This window comes from Hylobates moloch, unplaced genomic scaffold, assembly GCF_009828535.3.
Source record: "Hylobates moloch isolate HMO894 unplaced genomic scaffold, HMol_V3 SCAFFOLD_4, whole genome shotgun sequence".
In the NCBI taxonomy this organism is placed as follows: Eukaryota; Metazoa; Chordata; class Mammalia; order Primates; family Hylobatidae; genus Hylobates; species Hylobates moloch.
Genome location: NW_026652279.1, coordinates 36,024,553 through 36,043,841, shown reverse-complemented (window position 1 = coordinate 36,043,841; position 19,289 = coordinate 36,024,553). Strand labels below are relative to the sequence as shown.

The 19,289-nt window shown below is 46.4% G+C and overlaps 1 protein-coding gene across 1 annotated transcript in view; it reads right to left on the bottom strand.

Annotated features, from left to right (window-relative positions):
• Window positions 1-19,289, bottom strand: part of OSBPL11 (oxysterol binding protein like 11) — a 187,775-nt gene that overhangs the window by 129,073 nt on the left and 39,413 nt on the right. Inside the window, exon 2 of the mRNA XM_032149933.2 lies at window positions 7,762-7,947. The gene's annotated coding sequence lies outside the window, so the exon portion shown is untranslated. The remainder of the gene's footprint in view (window positions 1-7,761; window positions 7,948-19,289) is intronic.

Below are 19,289 nucleotides of genomic sequence, written 5' to 3'. Positions count from 1 at the left end.
TAGAGGGAGAGGCGCGGGCGGGAACAGGGGTTGCGCATAGTGCTCGCGGGAGTTCCGGGTGGGCGTGGGTTTGGCAGGCCCGCACTTGGAGCGACTGGCTGGCACCGCCGGCCCCAGGCAGTGAGAGGCTTAGCACCCGGGCCAGCAGCTGCAGAGGGTGCGCGAGGTCCCCCAGCAGTGCTGGCCCGACGGCTCTGTACTCGAATTCTTGCCGGGCTCAGCTGCCTCCTCGCGGGGCAGGGCTCGGGACCTGCAGCCCGCCACGCCCGAGCCTCCCCACCGCCGTGGGCTCCTGCATGGCCCAAGCTTCCCCCATGGGCACCGCCCCCTGCTCTGCTGCACCAGGTCCCATCAACTGCCGGGCTGAGGAGTGCCGGTGCACAGCGTGGGACTGGCGGGCAGCTCTGCCTACGGCCGTGGCGCGGGATCCCTAGGTGAAGCCAGCTGGGCTCCTGAGTCTAGAGGGGACTTGGAAAACCTTTATATCTAGCTAAGGGATCATAGAGCCACCAATCAGCACTCTGTGTCTAGCTCAAGGTTTGTGAATGCACCAATCAGCACTCTGTATCTAGCTAATCTGGTGGGGACTTGGGAAACCTTTATGTCTAGCTAAGGGATTGTAAATACACCAATCAGCACTCTGTGTCTAGCTCAAGGTTTGTAAATACACCAGTCAGCACTCTGTGTCTAGCTCAACGTTTGTGAACACAACAATCAGCACTCTGTATCTAGCTAATCTGGTGGGGACTTGGATAACCTTTATCTCTAGCTAAAGGATTGTAGATACACCAATCAGCACTCTGTGTCTACCTCAAGGTTTGTAAATGCACCAATCAGTGCTCTGTGTCTAGCTAATCTAGCAAGGACTTGGAGAACTTTTGTGTCTAGCTCAGGGATTGTAAACACACCAATCAGCACCCTGTCAAAATGGACCAATCAGCTCTCTGTAAATCAGACCAATCAGCTCTCTGTAAAATGGGCCAATCAGCAGGATATGGGTGGGGTCAGATAAGGAAATAAAAGCAGGCTGCCCGAGATAGCAGCCCCAAACAGTTGGGGTCGTTTTCCCGGGCATGGAAGCTTAGTTCTTTCGGTGTTTGCGATAAATTTATTCTTTGGGTCTGCACTGTCTTTATGACCTGTAACACTCACTGCAAAGGTCTGCAGCTTCACTCCTGAGCCAGAGGGACCAGGAACCTACCCAAAACGAAAAAACTCCGAACACATTGGAACATCAGAAGGAACAAACTCCGGACACGCTGCTTTTAAGAACTGTAACACTCCCGGCCAGGGTCCGAGGCTTCATTCTTGAAGTCAGTGAAATCAAGAACCCACCAATTCGGGACACACTGGGATTACAGATGTGAGCCTCCACGCCAGGCCACCATGCCTGTTTTAGGGTGGCCTATTTTATATCTGTAGACAATTCTTTGTTTTGAAATGAGACGTTCTTACGCCCAAACAGATCCTGAAATAAAGCTTCAGGTTTTCTCAGATGATGTACATGTTTTCACCGTAATCAACAACTGATCATTTCTTCTCTTTTGTTTCCCTAATTTAAGTATGACTTGTCTGCTGGGACTCTGGATACATGGCAAAAAGTTTTTGATTATTTTCACCCCCGGCAATCGGTTTTATTCTCTGTGTTTAGCAGAGTCTCAGAAGGGTATTTTGCCACTGGGGGCTGTGCCTAGCACAAAACCTAGCATGTGGGAAGCCGCACAAGTGCCATTTAGACACAAAAACCGTTTGCCTATGATACATTTATTCTAAGTATAAAAGGCGAGAAACTCTGGTCAGTAATTTGAAATCAAAACAGTACTTTTTAGTTTGAAATCTGTGTGATGACCACCAACATGTTAGCATATATCCAATCAATATTTCATTTTGAGTTTTCCATTAATGTGAGAACTCCATGGGAATGAGCATTTATTAGTATTTCTAAATCTTCTAAAATATAAGGGGAGTGGAAATTTTAACGAGCCAATGCTGTGGCATTTACTTGGGAATAAACAGTCTCTCTCTTCTCTCTTTATGTCTCCTGTCTCCTGCCCCCTGCTCAATTCAGCTGCAACATAGACCTCCTCACTATCTTCCAGACCACCAAAGCTTACACAGTCCCAGAGAAGAGACAGGTGTGGGGAGTCGTAACTCACGAAGGCTCCCTTGGACTCTAGGACCACTAAGAAGGTTAGAATTTCAGGAGTAGCCGTGGAAAATGATGAGGGCTTAGAGTCTCAAGAACTACAAATAAATACCTAAAAATAAAATTGTCAGTCCAGACTTGGAGAGGTCTAGTATGTGGCTATGAGAAAGATGAAAAGCAACTTAGAGACTGGGTAAAAGAGGAAAGGCCCTCCATCACACCATTTGTTGGCATCATAAGGTATACTGTATCTCCACCCACCACAGTGGAAACCAGGAGGTAATTGATGTCTGTTGTCCCTTCCTAGGAGGCAATGAAAAGTTCAGTGAATTAGTTTATCAGATGAAGACTTTTCATATTGCCATAAGTATTGTCATTCTAGTCTGAATAGACACATATGGGCCAGTGTAACTTAAGTGTATACAGAATATGAGCTACTCAGAGGACTTTCAGATGCAGAGGTAAAGCAGTGGTTCTCAGCCCTGGTTAAGATCACCCGGGAGCTTTTACTATGCATGAGTGCTGCAGTCACCCTATATATTCCAACATAATTGTTCTGGGATAGAGACCTGGCATTGGTCTCATGAAGATGTGTATGTGTATGTATACACAATATACCTGTATATGTATCATATATATGCAATACATATGTATGTGTAACTATATATATGTACAGTACATAGGTGTATGTATTCATATTTTTACAGAACATATTATCTCATTTCTTTCTATATATAGTTGTAGCTCTTTCTGTCTTACTAGTATATGTATACATAAATACGTGTATAGAGAGACAATGATGACTACTTATTTGGATGATGACTCCAAACCATTTGTGCTTAGATTTTCAATGAGAATTGTTGTTTTAACATTCTACATAACTTTGGTATTTGATAACTTAGCTACTAGATTGCTGAGCTTACAAGGTACAGTTTACAAAGACTTTCTTCATCTCAGTTTCCATAATGGTAAACAGCAATTTTAAAACTCTCTCAGAAGTATAGCTATTTTGTCTATAATCTAATGGTATGTGTGTTTGCTATGCTATCCAGATTATTAGCTAAATACTCTTTATTTGGACTTTTGGCATGAAGTCAGACACAAAAATATGTGAAAAATTTTAAATCCACATGATACCAGTGACTTAATTACTAACTTTAAGTAGATGAAATTGGCAAAAAAATTTACAACTCATAACAGGAGCATCACAACCCCTTATAAGATGCTTTTTAGCATACCAACAAGTTTATATTCATAATCTCACTTAGTCCTAATTAAATCCTTTGAGGTCTGCCTTATTTTGATTTTACTATTGCAGCAACTCAGGCTATGAGAAGCTGTTGGTGACCTGGAGTAAAAACAGGCTGGCAGAGTCAGGACCGGAGTTGAGGGTCTGCTTCAAGCTCAGTACTGGCTCCTTGCATCACCTGCAGCTGCTGCCAATGTCAGGGTCTCAATCGTGTCTCTTTTTTTTTTGAGATGGAGTCTTGCTCTGTTGCCCAGGCTGGAGTGCAGTGGTGCGATCTCTGCTCACTACAAGCTCCGCCTCCTGGGTTCACACCCTTCTCCTGCCTCAGCCTCCCGAGTAGCTGAGACTACAAGTGCCCACCACCACACCCGGCTAATTTTTTGTATTTTTAGTACAGACGGGGTTTCACCGTGTTAGCCAGAATGGTCTCAATCTCCTGACCTCGTGATCGCCCGCCTCGGCCTCCCAAAGTACTGGGATTACAGGCGTGAGCCACCGCTCCCGGCCTCAGTCATGTCTCTAATCGTAGAAGCTCAAGCAAGGCTGTGGCCTCTGCCTCCGGCTTTGCTCTAAAGAACTGTTTCTTTCCATTTGTTGTATGCCATGAACCATGTTGTTGTGAACGTAAAAAACCAAACGTGGAGGCCCTTTCTCCTCTGCAAGGAAGTAGTACACCTGATATTACTTAAACAAGTGACAAGGCTTACCTGACACGCTGAAAAATGACATGTTGGGGATTTTACTACAAGAAACAAAATACATATTTGGCAGAAATGTGGCATTTGGTAAAAAAATGGCTTGAATTCTTTCCATCTGTTACACTGATTTTCTTCACACATCACCAAAATCATAAAGCAAATCCAGCTCTGAGCAGATAAAATATAGAAACAAGTGTGAAGAGAGCAGGCCGAAGGAGCTCAGTGACTCAGAGATTAGCCACTGGCATCTCACTGCTGGGACCCTGGGCATCACGGAATGTGGCATGATGGACATCTTGTGGCAGTTTCTAAGCCACCCAAAGAGGTAACGTTGCCTGTCAACATTCAGAGCATTACCTCAAGGGGGCTGCACCACGGCTGAGCCTAAAATAAAACACTGCTGTTTGCGACCCTCTGTTGTTGCTTGCTGGGAGACTCAGAGTAAATCTGCATCCAAAGCCTGGAACAAGCTTGTTTCCTTAATATAATATATACCATATGCTTTCATATCATAATTTTAGTCGTTTTCATAAAATAATTTTTAAAAAATATTCTATCTTCAAAGAAAATTACAAAGGACCTGTGGGGGATCTTAAAATTTGGCACTTTGAATGTTATTAGAACTCAGACAGATGTACCCTTTGAGCAGATTATGCAATGATAACATATTTAATTATTTTATGACTGCTTCTATTTGAACAAATATATATCATTTTCTGCTCATGTTTTGAATTTTTAATGCAAAGAACCTGACCTAAAGCATTGTGAGTTTTCTTTTCTTTTCTTTTCTTTTTGAGACAGAGTTTCACTCTGTTGCCCAGGCTAGAGTGCAGTGGTGCGATCTCAGCTCACTGCAACCTCTGCCTCGAGGGTTCAAGCGATTCTCCTGCCTCAGCCTCCTGAGTAGCTGGGATTACAGGTGTGTGCTACCATGCCTGGCTACTTTTTGTATTTTTAGTAGAGATGGGGTTTCACCATGTTGGCCAGGTTGGTCTCGAACTCCTGGCCTCAAGTGATTCGCCTGTCTTGGCCTCCTGAAGTGCTGGGATTACAGGTGTAAGCCACCACACCTGGCCGTGAGTTTTCAATTACTTGCTTAACATCTATAAATGTTGTTGGTTTACAAAATAGATCACTGATGGGAAATGCATAACCTTATAGGAAAGTAATTTGGGGGCAGTGTTAATTATAGATGAGTTGGATAAGAAGATCTGTTAGGTAGTAAAGCCCTTTAAAAAGGATAAATTGGTTAAAAGTCCCTGTCATGGGTTTTTGGGGACTCTTCAGTACTCCTCTGTGGATTCACTCTGGTGCCCACTAGCATTTATAATGCCAGTAGCAGGGAATAAAGCTCAGGATATCCACTGTCTTCAAACTCCGTAGAGTCTTCAAGATTGTGTATCTATCTGTGAGTCACAAAGTATTTGATAAGCTGAGTGTGCAGGACTGATTAGAAGAGGGACTCTTTGTATTGAAGGCGTTCACGGTATCATATTTCTTAGTAGAAACAGAATCTGAGAAGTCGTTGCGTTCAGGAAAACATGTATGAATCAATAAAACCATGAGGATAAACAGGCACAATAAGAAGGTAGAAACTGTTGAATGTTTATATTTTTGTAGTCACAGAAATGAAATGAGCCAAAAACATAGAATAGAATTGACATCTCAGTAACAGAAAAAGTGCGTGCACCATTTCTGGCTGTACTGAAAATAAGATGCCTGTTTTAATGCTAATGTAATTATAATGAAAATAAAACATGCAAATGAAGGCAAGAGTACTTGGAGTAACTGGAAAGAGGAATCGGTTTGCTCTATTTGGTAGAAAGCCTAGAAAGAGAGTGAGAAGGATTTATCCACAGAAGAAAGACGAGGTTGGCCAGGCGCGGTGGCTCATGCCTGTAATCTCAGCACTTTGGGAGGCCCAGGGGGGCTGATCACAAGGTCAGGAGTTTGAGACCAGCCTGGCCAGCATGGTGAAACCCCATCTCTACTAAAAATACAAAAAATTAGCTGGGCACGGTGGCGCATGCCTGTAATCCCAGCTAATCTCAGAATCGAAGGGCCAGGCATCCAGGCCAGGGTGGCAGGGCACCCACACACAGAGGCGGCCTATGCAACGCGGCCCCCAGTGGGTGTCACCCTCCTCCCTTGTTGGTTGCCTTCACCCACACCAGGGCGTAGGGAATGGTGGGAGGCTGAGGCAGGGGAATTGCTTGATCCTGGGAGGTAGAGGTTGTCTTATATCAAATGGTGTAGTATTTGATGTAACCTATACACATCATCCTGTAACTTTCAATCATCTCTAGATTACCAATAATACATAATACTAAGTAAACGGTAAGTTACAGTTATATTGTATTGTATAGGAAATAATAACAATAGAAAGTCTTTACATGTTCAGCACAGTTACAGCCATCCTTTTTTCCCAAATAGTTTCAACCCAAGGTTAGTTGAATCTATGGATACAGAAACCATGGATGTGGAGGGCCAACTGTGTATATACATATACATACACATATACACATCCCACATTGCATGTCTGTATCAAAACATCTCATGTCCCCCATAAATATATATACCTACTGTGTATCCACAAAGATTAAAAATAAAAAACTTAAAAAATAAAAAAAAGTAGAGAATTTTTTTTAAATACATTTGAAACAGTTCATTGAAGTCAAGGGCATTTTTTTTTCTTTTTTTTTTGTGCTGGAGTCTCACTGTTGTTGCCCAGGCTGGAGTGCAATGGTGTGATCCCAGCTCATTGCAACCTCCGTCTCCCAGGTTCAAGCGATTCTCCTGCCCCGGCGTCTTGAGTAGCTGGGATTACCGGTGCCAGCCACCACGCCCAGCTAATTTTTTTGTATTTTTAGTAGAGACGGGGTTTTGTCATGTTCTCCAGGCTGGTCTCGAACTGCTGACCTCAGGTGATCCACCCACCTCGGCCTCCCAAAGTGTGGAATTACAGGCATGTGCCACTGTGCCAGGCCAAGGGCATTTTTAAAGAGCTATTAAACTCTACTGCTGATTACTTGCTTTTTCCCTCAATACCATTAATAACCTCATAATTCAACATAGCTCTAGATGACCGCCTGCAGCTCATATAAACCCACTAAAGAAAATCCATTCCATGGCAGAGCTTTCCTTTCAATGAGAACTGGCCCTTTTATATAAATACTCTATCTTCTGTATACTTTTTGGTAAAGTTTCAGAGGACTCATTCTGTGAAAAGCTATCTCCACTAAATTTTTCCTAAATGTAATAATTATCAGTGAACATGGAAATAGCCATCACATCTGTTTCAATTGGTGTCATAAATGTGTTTAATATGGTTGCTGCTTTGGCTTCCATTTTCAGGCCTGGCATAAGTTGTTTGAAATCCAGTTGTGCCTCATCTCTTTTTGGCTAGTTACAACTTTGTCCACCTCTGTGGTTCTTTGCCATATACCCTGTTTGGTGTTCATCCCACTGACCCCAAACCCGACACTCTCCACAACTGCTGACCATGATAAAACCTAATGGTCAATACCAGAGTCGTGGAAATAAGTTTATCTTCACACGCGTTTTCTGTAAACCAGCCAATCTCCAACACCCTGCAGGAAAGCCCAAGGGATAATGCCCATGGACCTTGTTAAAGCATAGTCCTGAAGGTCCTTTTTCTCTCTCCCTACCTGCTGGTGGAGCTCTCTGTTACTTCTAGACTTCCCTCCTTTTGGCTTCTCAGTGAGCAGCGGTGACAGCAGGAACAATCCCTCGGCAAGGGCCACCTGTTGTGCGCGCATGGGAGACACTTGGGGAGAAGGTGGTGGCTCTCGGGTTGCAGTGAAGAATGTCAGCCACTAGCGTGGTTTAGAGACCTAACAAGCAGAGAAATAAAGTTTCAGTACAGAATGGTTGGATTCATCAAAAAGATGCTGTAAATGATGATTTTGAGCCACACAAGTAGCCAGACATTTCAGAGTGACAGCTTTCCATCCATGGTCAGAGCCATGGATGCCTGTCACTATGCCCCATCCTCTGAATTTCCATATTCCCCTGGTCCATGGACCACAGGTTTACACTCGGGTATCAGGTAAATACCCAGGTCCCCAGCTGACACCAGGATCCAGGTGGACACCCAGGCCCCAGGTGAACATCAGGCCCCAGGTAGATGCTGGACTCCAGTAGACATCAGGCCCCAAGTAAACACCCATGATTCAGGGGAACACAAGGTCCCAGGTGAACACCAGACTCTGGGTGGATATCAGATCCCAAGTGGAAACCAGGCCCCAGGTGAATACCTAAGCTCCGCATTACATCAGGCCCCAAGTGAACACTAGGCCCTAGTTGGACATCAGGCTGTAGGTGGACACAAGGACCCAGGTGAACTTCAAGTCCCAGAAGAATATCAGGCCCCAGGTGGATGCCTAGGCCCCAGGTGTACATCAGGCCCTAGATGGGCCCCAGGCCCCAGTTAGATACCTAGGCACCTGGTGAACATCAGGCCCCAGGTTGATACCCAGCCCCAGAAGGAAGCCCAGGCCCCAGCTACACATCAGGTTCCACATGGACACCCAGGCCCCAGGTGAATATCAGGACTCAGGTGAACACCAAGCCCCAGGTAGACATCAGGCACCAAGTGGACATTTGCCCCAGGTGGACATCCCAAGAGGCACCTCAAGCCCCAGGATGATGCCAGGCCCCGGGTACACACCAGACCCAAGAGAACTCCAGTCCCCATCTGAACATCTGGTCCTAGGTAGATATCGGGCCCCGGGTCAATACTAATTCCTGAGTGGATACCTATCCCCAAGTTTGACATCAGGCCAAGGTGGATACCCTGTTGCCAGGGGCCATCAGGCTCAAGGCAGACGCCAGGACTCTGGTGGACAACAGGCCCCAGGTGGACTGCAGGCCCCAGGTGAACATCAGGCTTCAGGTGAACACCAGCCCCAGGCTGACACCATGAACTAGGTGGTCAACTTTAGACTTCAAGTGGACAACCATGCCCCAGGTAAATACCCAGGCCCAATTTGACATCAGGCCCAAGGAGGACACTGGACTGTAGGTGAACATCAAGCCCTCGGTTGACACTCACGCTCCAGGTTGACACGAGGCCCCGTGTTCATACTAGTCTCCAGATGTACTTCAGGCCCCAGGTGGACACCAGGCCCAAGGTGTATACCAGTCCTGAGGTAGACATAAGGTCCCAGGTAGAATCAAGCTCCAGATGGACATCTGACACAAGGTGGACATCAGGCCCCAGGTGGATACCCAGTCCCCAGGTGGACATCAGGGCCCAGGGTGATAAAAGGACGTCAGACCTAAAGTGGACACCTAGGGCCCAGGTCAATACCCAGGTCCCAAGTGGACACCAGGCACTAGATGGACATCATGCCCAAGGTAGGCATCAGGCCCCAGGTGGATATCAGAGCCCAGGCTGGCTGGAGATGTGCATGACACATCGTTAGCCCTCAATGGATCTGAGCAAGCATGGCAAGTCTCAGCGTCATGACAGCAGCCCTGCTGAGGACAGGGCTCCCGCCCTTTCTGCCAGTGCCACCTGGCCTGAGCCTTCCTGTGCTTCTTGCACAGGGCAGTCCATCCAGTATGCTCACTCCACCTGCAAGGCCAGCATGGCTGAGCGCCACATCCAGGATGCCCTGCTGGAGGACCATGGCACCTACACCTGCCTGGCTGAGAATGCCTTGGGGCAGGTGTCCTGCAGCGCCCAAGTCACCGTCCATGGTAGGAGCCTCTGGGCACCTGGGTAGAAGCACCTTTCCTGCAGACACTTCTGCTTTGGAGGAAGGGCACATTTGTAGAAAATGGTATCATGAGTGACAATCCAGGGAGCAGAGGTGCACATGGCACTACTCCACACCATTGGCAGCGGCAGGTGCCGTGACAGAGGAGTGGCTGCTGCATCCTCTTAGGGACAGAGGAGAGGGTCCTTAAAAAGTGCTGCACCTGCAGGTAGGAAGTGAGGGAGATGACCTCCAGGAGTTCACAGCGACAAGGGTCTGCCATCAGGGGTGGCCTTTTCCTCACCCCCTCACTCCACTGGGGCCATGGAAAGATATGGGAGAAAGAGATGAGGGCTCCCTTAGCTCCAGAAGCTCCAGATCTGGTCAGAAGAAAACCTCACACACTACAAAAAGACTTGGGAGAGCACTCACATATTCCCTGAGCAGTCAGTGGCCTCACCAGTGACCCCTTACATGCTGGGGGACCCTGGGTCACAGTGTGCATACTGAGGCTTCCAGAGGGTCACAGGTTGTCCCCTTTCTGCCCCCCTTCTACTCACGGGCCCAGGCTTGTTTTTACACATCAGCAGCCTGGTCTCCAGTAATCTGATTATCATGGTCATCCATTCATCAGCCAAGCACTTAGTCCCCAGGAACTGCAGGGAGCCACAGACTCAAGACAGATCTGTCTGGGCTGTGGTATCAGCACGTCTGGTGACAGTTCCCACGGAAGTGCTTCTCAGGTCCAGGGCTTTCAGGTAAGCCTGATCCCACCCTCACCCTGAGCCTATGCCCCCTGCTCCTGTGCATGACTGGGTCCTCTGGTGCTAGCACTGAGTGCAGTGTGACTGGTCTCCCATCAGACAAGCGGGAGAATACATCTCTCCATTCCCCAGGGCTCAGGCCTGTCAGGAACCCCTCCGTATTGTATGAGTAGCCACTGTCTGGGAGGCTGCAGGAGGAAGTTTCACAGAAAAGGAAAGGGGAAGAAACATTTGTGGCTTACTGTGTTAAATACTTTCACCTCACCCGTATTCTCTCACCGAGACCTCAGTAGCCTAGGGGACAAGGATGCTGTCCTGATTTCAGACAGAAGGCTCTGAAGTCTCAGGAAGTGAATGTAACTTGCCTAAGCACATCACACTAGTCTGCAAAGCTGGACCCTGGAGCCCACAGCCTGTGACTTTCAAGTCTGCTCTCATTCTTATGCCCTGACCTTTTTCAGAGGGCACGTCCCCTGGCCCAAAGGCAAAGACTGGCCACTGTGGGCTGGGCAATGTCAGTCCCTTAGGGATGAAGGAACTGGCACTGATGGAGAATGTGGCTGACGCTGGCCCCGTGAAGCTCTCTGCTGGGAGTGAGCATGCTCCCTGGGTGCTCTAACGGAAGAGATGCCTCAGCATGGAGTCGTTATCGGGAAACTGGTCCACCCCTTCCTTCCAGGAAACCCACCACACTGGGCTCAGAGCCCAGCTCTGGCCTCTGGGAATTTGCCAGCCAGATTCTGGTTTACAAACTTACTCATTTATCCTCATAGTTCTAACTTCATGACTCCCTGGGAGCCAGGTGGGGAGCTCAGGAAATTGTGATAATGAGACTTCAGAGGAAACCTGAACTGCTCAGAGCCTTGTCTCTGAGGGCCAGGGAGCAGGACTCACCTGGGGGCTCTTCTTGGAGGCCAGCGTGGCCAACCCCAGAGTCGAGTAAGGGGCAGCAAGAGTCAGAATACTACACGTAGGGCCGCGTGGCTCAGCCCTCTGTTTTCCGATACTCCCTCCACAGCTGCAGCCAAGCACTAATCCAATGTCTGTCCTGGCTTGCCTGTGTTTAGATTGGATTAGAGTGACCCAGCTGAGCTAATAGTACCTCGGAGGTGGGAGTCCCAGGCAAAGGATCAAGAACTCTTTAGGGCCATCCTCCTGACGCCCGGGCCTGTGGGGGCTGGGGCCTGAAGGATCACCACCCATCCGAAAAAAAAAAGGCACAGAGAGGTCCCAGGCAAAAACTCTGCCAAGGAAGTTTGGATTTGCTCTGAGAAGAGGCCTGCGTGAGAGAACCCCCTCCCAGTGCAGGGGATGTACTGGGCTGTAAAGACCGGACAGGCTCAGATACCATAAATGGTGAACAAGGCTGAGGACGCAGCCGCACGCTCAGGCCCAGCAGCGTTTGGGCTCTCAGCACAGGCTTGGAGCAGGGTGAGCCTGGCACAGTGACACCCCCTGGCACAGCGACACTCCCTGGCACGGTGCCCTGAGACACTCAGGAGGTTCGGGGCTGCTCCCTGCACTGTCCTCCGCCGTGGAGTTTTTCTGACTTGATTGGCAGCCCCGTTGGCTCTGGGTCTTCGGGGGACAGCATGGGCTGGGGGAGATGATCACAGTGGAGGTGTTTGTTCCCTCCTGCACTGTTGGCTGCTTCACGTCTCCCTTAGCTGCCCAGGACCAGCCCTCTCTTGCCCTTAGTGTGGCACTGGGCCACGGTGGGGAGCACGGATGTGGAGCCAGCGGCCTGGGTGTGAGTCCTGCTCTGCCACTTACTAGCCCTGCAGCCTGGCGTTAGTTAGCATTCCAGACCTCACCTTCCTCTTGTGTGAAATGGAGATGCTGACAGTTGCAGTACTGTGAGGATTAAGTGAATGAATGAGCAAAGTATCCCCAGAGCATAGGATAGCACATACCCTCCATAGGTATATGCTGTGATTATGATTGTCCAGCAGAGCCCACCTTTAAACAAGATACAATCCTTACAAATGCCAAGACTGAGGAGGGGTTTTCCCAAAGGATCCACTTTGCTACAGTATTGTTTGTTTGTTTGACCAGGGGAAGAGACCATCAGAGAATCAGAGGAGGGAGGTGTCCAGCCAGACAGACCCCATAGACACACGCGCCTGCTTCCAAGGGCTCTGGTCACAAGGTGGCGCCATGCGGCAACGCGTGTCCCTCCAGTTGTCTTCTCTCGAGGGTGGTTGAGGGGCAGCTCCGCTGGAAGCAAGCTTATTCTAAGAGCTCAGCAGATACTGTGCCAGAGGCCAGAGGCAGGGGCTCTTTCTCACCTCTCGCCTTATGCCGATATTTTGCGATCATCGAGATTGCTGGTGCAGCCCTCAGACACGATTTCTGCAGCCAGCCCTTCATGCTTTCTCTGCCTCCCCCTCCTCAGTGACTCTCTTCTTCTCCAAATCCTGGAAACTCCCACAAATGTCACTTTCTCTGGGAAGCCTACCCTAGTCACTCCAGAATGCGTTCCCTGAACACCGTGTGCTTCTAGTATTACACTTACTTATCAACAAGTCTTTACTGCACACCTATATTGATCAGTGCCAGGCATTGTTCTGGGGAAACTGCAGTAGACAGGACAGCTGAGGGCCCTGCCTGCAGGGTGCTTACATTCTGATGGGGATGCTGGTAGCAATCAGCATCTGGCCTCATTTCAAATGCTGGCACGCGCTGTTAAGAACATGAGCAGGTCACAAAGGAGTAATTATAAAGAGAAAATGCCAGTGAGCGGGTGCGTGAATCAAGGAAGGTGAGAGGGTGCATCTTTAGTGCTGTGAGGAAGCCTCAGAGGTGTCCATGGCCCGGGGAAAGAGAGCTCCAGGTGGGCAGCACAGCAAGTGCAAGGCCCTGAGTCAGGAGCAAGGTTGGCCCATTCGAGGAGCAGCAAGACGGCAGCCTCTGTGGCTGCAGCAAAGTAGACGGGGCAGTGTGATAGAAAGTGAGTTCAGAAGGCGGGGGCACACCATGCTGGGCCTCTGGAGGTGAGGAGGAAACAATTTACTCCGTGAAAATTCACTTTCATTTTACTCTACTTGCTTAATTATCTTCCTCTCCAGACTGTAAGCTCCCTGCAGGGAGGGACAACATCGTACTGTGTGTAGAGCCAGGCCTGCCATGGGAGCATGCATTCCCTGAATGGATGAGAGCACAGAGGTTGCCGAACCTCCCCTGCAGTGCAAGGAGGCATTCTCTAGAATTCCTCGCTTTTCTGGGGGCTCAGTGCCCATTAGGGTGTGCAGGAAATCTGCAAATTACCTTCAAGAGTCCCTCAACACGGCTGGGTGCAGTGGCTCATTCCTGTAATCCCAGCACTTTGGGAGGCCAAGGCAGGTGGATCGCTTGAGTCCAGGAGTTCGAGACCACCCTGGGCAACATGGCGACACACCATCTCCACAACAAACACAAAAATTAGCCGGGTGTGGTGGCCCATGCCTCTAGTCCCAGCTACTCAGGAGGCTGAGGCAGGTGGATTGCTTGAGCCTGCGAGGTCGAGACTGCAGTTGCAGTGAGCCGTGATCACACCACTGGACTCCAGCCTGGATGACAGAGCAAGACCCTATCTCAAAAAAAAAAAAAAAGAGTCCCTCAACAAATATTCCTTCTTTCTCCAATACAGGCTAGGGAAAAAAAATTCCCCAATAGTTAACAAAGCAATGAATGTCTTTCCTCCTGACCCAGGATGAGTCTAAAAGATGATTAATTCAAATTCCTGCAGAGCCCAGGAAGATCTGAAATACAGTATATATTTCATGGTATTTGGACTGAGTCATTGCTGGGGGCTTCTTTGGGCTAGAATATTTTAAGTTTATTTCCCACTGGAGTATCTCTGTCAAGGCTAAAATTCTTAAGTGTCTAGATTTATTAATAGCCTGCTAGTTGTGCCCATTTTGACATAGTTTCTCAGCCTAATGGTTTGTTGATTTAACTGAAGGCCTGGTGGGCCTGTTTAAGGCATCTAAGGACATCAAATGTGGCTAAGTTAAAAACATAAAAAGATGATCTCTAGAATAGATAATAAAATATAACAAGCATATTTATTAGAGTATTTGTTCTGAGGCAGAGTTTCTAATGAAGACAACAGGCAGCAGTGAAGTCAGCGTTTGCTTGGCAATGAGCAGAGGCACAGTTTGTTTTCAGATTAATACCAGGCACTCTGCAGGGCAGCCTGGAGCCACCTCCTTTGTCTTCCCAGGTTATGCACAGGTACTTTGGACACTATACAATCTGTCCAGTTGACATAAGGTATGGACCCTGACCTCCTTAAGCTTAAAAACACTGACAGCTTCTTAAATACTTAAATTGGCTACAGAAAAATATATTAAAGAATAAATACCAGTTTTAAATTGCCTTTTTTATATATATTAAAAAGCTTAGTTTATTCAAAACATCTGTCCACAAGCCTTTAAACTCTAAGAAAGTGTACACAAATAGTGTATAAACCTACTGTGATATTAAAAGTTATATCTCCATAGGGTATTGCGAATAACATCACAGTGAGTGTACACCCACTGTGATATTTGAAGTAATATCTCCCTAAGATATGACAAAAAATATCAAAGTGTGGACCCCGTCTGTGACATCAAAAGTAACATCTCTGTGGATATTCCGAATAATATCACAGGGTGTACACAGCCTGTGACATTAGGAGTAGCATTCCCATAAGATATTCTGAGTAATATCACAGGGTGTACACCCCATGTGACATTAAGAGTAACATCTTCTTAGGATGTTACGAACGACATCACAGGGGGTACACCCCCTGTGACTTTTAAAGTAACATCCCCCTAGAATATTACGAATAATATCATGGATGTACACCCCGAGTGACATTAGGAGTAACATCTCCCTAGGATATTACGAAGAATATCACTGGGTGTACACCCTCTGCCATATTAGGAGTAACATTCTTCTAGGACGTTATGAATAATATCACAAGGTGTACACACACTGTGATATTCGGAGAGATATCTCCCTAGGATATAAGGTGTACACCCACTGTGATATTAGAAGCAATATCTAACTATGATAGTATGAGACATATCAAAGGGAGTACACTCTCTGTGATAATAGATGTGATGTTTACCTTGGATATTACAAATAATATCACAGGTTGTACACACATGAGGTGTACCCACTGCGGTATTATTTGTACTGTCTTAGAGAGATATAACTCTCTAATATAACACAGAGAGTGATAACTCTGTAATATCTCTGAGATACTACAAATAACATCACAGTGAGTGTACACCCACCGTGAGATTTACAGTAATATCTCCCTATAAGTCTACAAATAGTATCGAAGGGTGTACACCCCTGTGACCTCAGGAGTAACATCCTTCTGGATATCGGGGATAATATCATAAGGCATACCCACCCTGTGACATTTTGTACACCCTTTGTGACATTAAAAGTCATCATCCCCCTAGTATACTATGAATAATATCAAAGGCGGTTGACGCACACGGTGTGCACACCCTGTTACATTAGGCGTAATCTTTTTCTGTGATTTACAAATAATATCACAGAAGGTGTACCCACATGGTGGACACTCCAGGTGACATTAGGAGCAGCATCACCCCAAGATTTTAGAAATAATATTACCAGGGTTGCATACACATGGTGTACTCTCCCTGTGACATTAGCAGCAACATTCCCCTAGAATATTATGAAAAACATCAGAGGGGGAGTACACATATAATGTATGCATCATGTAAAATTAGGAGTAGCATCTCCCTACAAACATGGCGTATACCCCATGTGATGTTAAGAGTTACATCCTTCTAGTATGTTAGGAATGATATCACAAAGGTGTTCGCACATGGTTAACACCATATGGAATATTAGGATTAACATCCCTCCAGAATATTACAAACAACATCACGGGGGCTGTGCACACATGGTGCACATGCCCTGTGGCATTAGGAGTACATTTTCCTGACACAATACGAGTAATATCACAGAGTGTACACCTTCTGTGACATTTGGAGTACCGTCCCCTGGGATAGTACGAATAATATCACAGGGTGTACATCCCCTGTGACCTGAGGAGTAACATCTTTCTAGGATATTGTGAATAATATCACAAGACGCACAGCCCCTGTGACACGAGGAGTAACATCCACCTAGGATATTATGAATAATATCACAGGGAGTACACCCCGTGTGACAGTAGGAGTAACCTCTCCTGAGGATATAAGGAACAAATACAGAGGATGCACATGTCTTGTGACATTAGCAGTAACATCCATTTAGGATATTACGAATATTATCACAGTGTGAATACTCCCTGTGATACTAGGAGTAGCATCCCCCTACAATACTGGGAACCATATCATATGGTGTACACCCCCTGTGACATTAGAGGGAACATTTCCTTAGGATATGATGAATAATATTACAAGGTGTACAGCCCCTGCGATATTAGGAGTAACACTTCCATAAAATATTAGGAATAATATCACTGTTTGTACACCACAGCTGACATTAGGAGTAGCAAACCCCAAAACTATTATGAATAACTTTACAGAATGTACACCCTCTGTGACATTAGGAGTAACATCTTTCTAAAATATTACGTATAATATCGCAAAATGTACACCCCCTGTGACATTAGAAGTCACATCGCCCGAGGATCTAAGAAATAATAGCAGATCGTGTACCTGCATTGTGACATCCATAGTAACATCCCTTTAGGGTATTGCGAGTATTATCAGAGTGTGAACACCTTCCGTGACATTAGGAGTAACATCACCCTACAATATTGGGAATAATACCACACGGTGTACACCGCCTGTGACACCAGTGCTAACATTTCTTTAGGATATTACGAATAATATGACAGGGTGCACAGCCCCTGTGATATTAGGAGTAACATATCCAAAAAAACTTTACAAATAATATCACGGTTTGAACACCACGTGTGACGTTAGGAATAACATCCCCCGAAACGATTATGAATAACTTCACAGATTGTACACCCTCTGTGATATTAGGAGTTAACATCTTTCTAGAATGTGAAGAATAACATCACAGGATGTACATGAGGAGTAACATCACTGTGGGATATTACGAATGATATAACAAAGTGTACACAATTTGTATGGGAGGAGTAACATCCCCCTGGGATACTACGAATCATAGCACCGAAAGCACACCCCCTGAGACAATAGGAGTAACATTCCCTTAGGATATTACAAATAATATCACAAGGTGTACACGCATTGTGACATTAGTAACAATATCCAGCTAGTAGATTGTGAATAATATCACAGCGTGCACACATTTGTGACATTAGGAGTAACATCTCCCTAGAATATTGCAAATAATATCACAGGGTGTACACACCCTGCGACTTTAGGGTAATCATGCCCCTGGATGAGTAGAAATAATTTCACAGGATGTTAGACCCCTGTGACAATAGGAATAATATACTTCTACGATATTGACGAATAATATCACAGTGTGTGCACCCACAGTGATATTAAAAGTTATACCTCCCTCAGATATTGTGAATAATATCACAGGATGTACACCATGTGTGCACACCCACTGTGATTTTTAAAATAATATCTCCTTAGGATATTGCGAATAATATCAAGGGGTGTACACACCCTATGACATTAAGATAACATCCCTTTAGGATATTTGAAATAATATCCCAGGGTGTACACCCCATGTGACATTACGAGTAACACCTTCCTAGGATATTACGAATAAGATCCCAGGGTTGACACTCCCTGTGATTTTAAAAGTAAACCCCCCCTAGAATAGTACTAATAATAGCACAGGGTGTACACCGCTGTGACGTTAGGAGTAACATCCTCCCAGGATATTACCAATAATATCAGAAGGTGTACACACACGGTGACATTAGTAGTAATATCCTGCTAGTATATTGTGAATACTATCACAAGGTATACACATCTGCTCTGGGCCCTGGGCCCCCTCATTCCCTGCTCACCCAGGCCCCTTCCTCTGGTGCCCACATGGGGCCTCCACCCCAGAAGCACAGGGGTTATTTTTCTGATTAAAGAAAATAAAAAGTGCCATGGCATATTTTTCATAACAAAAAAATTAGAGTTATAAATAAATAAGTACAATTTGCAAACCATTTGATTACATCCCTGTACTTTACCAAGATTCCCTAAGGAGGTACTTACACCCCCCCTTTTTTTTTTTTTTTTTTTGAGACAGAGTCTTGCTCTTTCACCCAGGCTGGAGTGCAGTGGCGCAATCTAGGCTCACTGCAGGCTCCGCCCCCCGGGGTTCGCACCATTCTCCTGCCTCAGCCTCCCGCGTAGCTGGGACTACAGGCACCTGCCACCTTGCCCAGCTAATTTTTTGTATTTTTAGTAGAGACAGGGTTTCACCGTGTTAGCCAGGATGGTCTCGATCTCCTGACCTCGTGATCCGCCCGCCTCGGCCTCCCAAACTGCTGGGATTACAGGAGTGAGCCACCGCGCCCGGCCCCTTACACCACTTTTTACGTCATTAAATATTTAAATAAAACTAATTGAAGTGAATCATGGGACAGAAAGGCATTTATGAAGCACATGTTTGATGCAGCAGTAGGCTTTAGACGTAGGGAGCACATAGAATATTTGCTCCCTGCAGACGAGGCATAGCATAACACAGCAAGGGGCTTTGAAGAGAGGGAATACAGGTTTCAAGGAAGGAAGCCAGTACAGAAATCCCCAG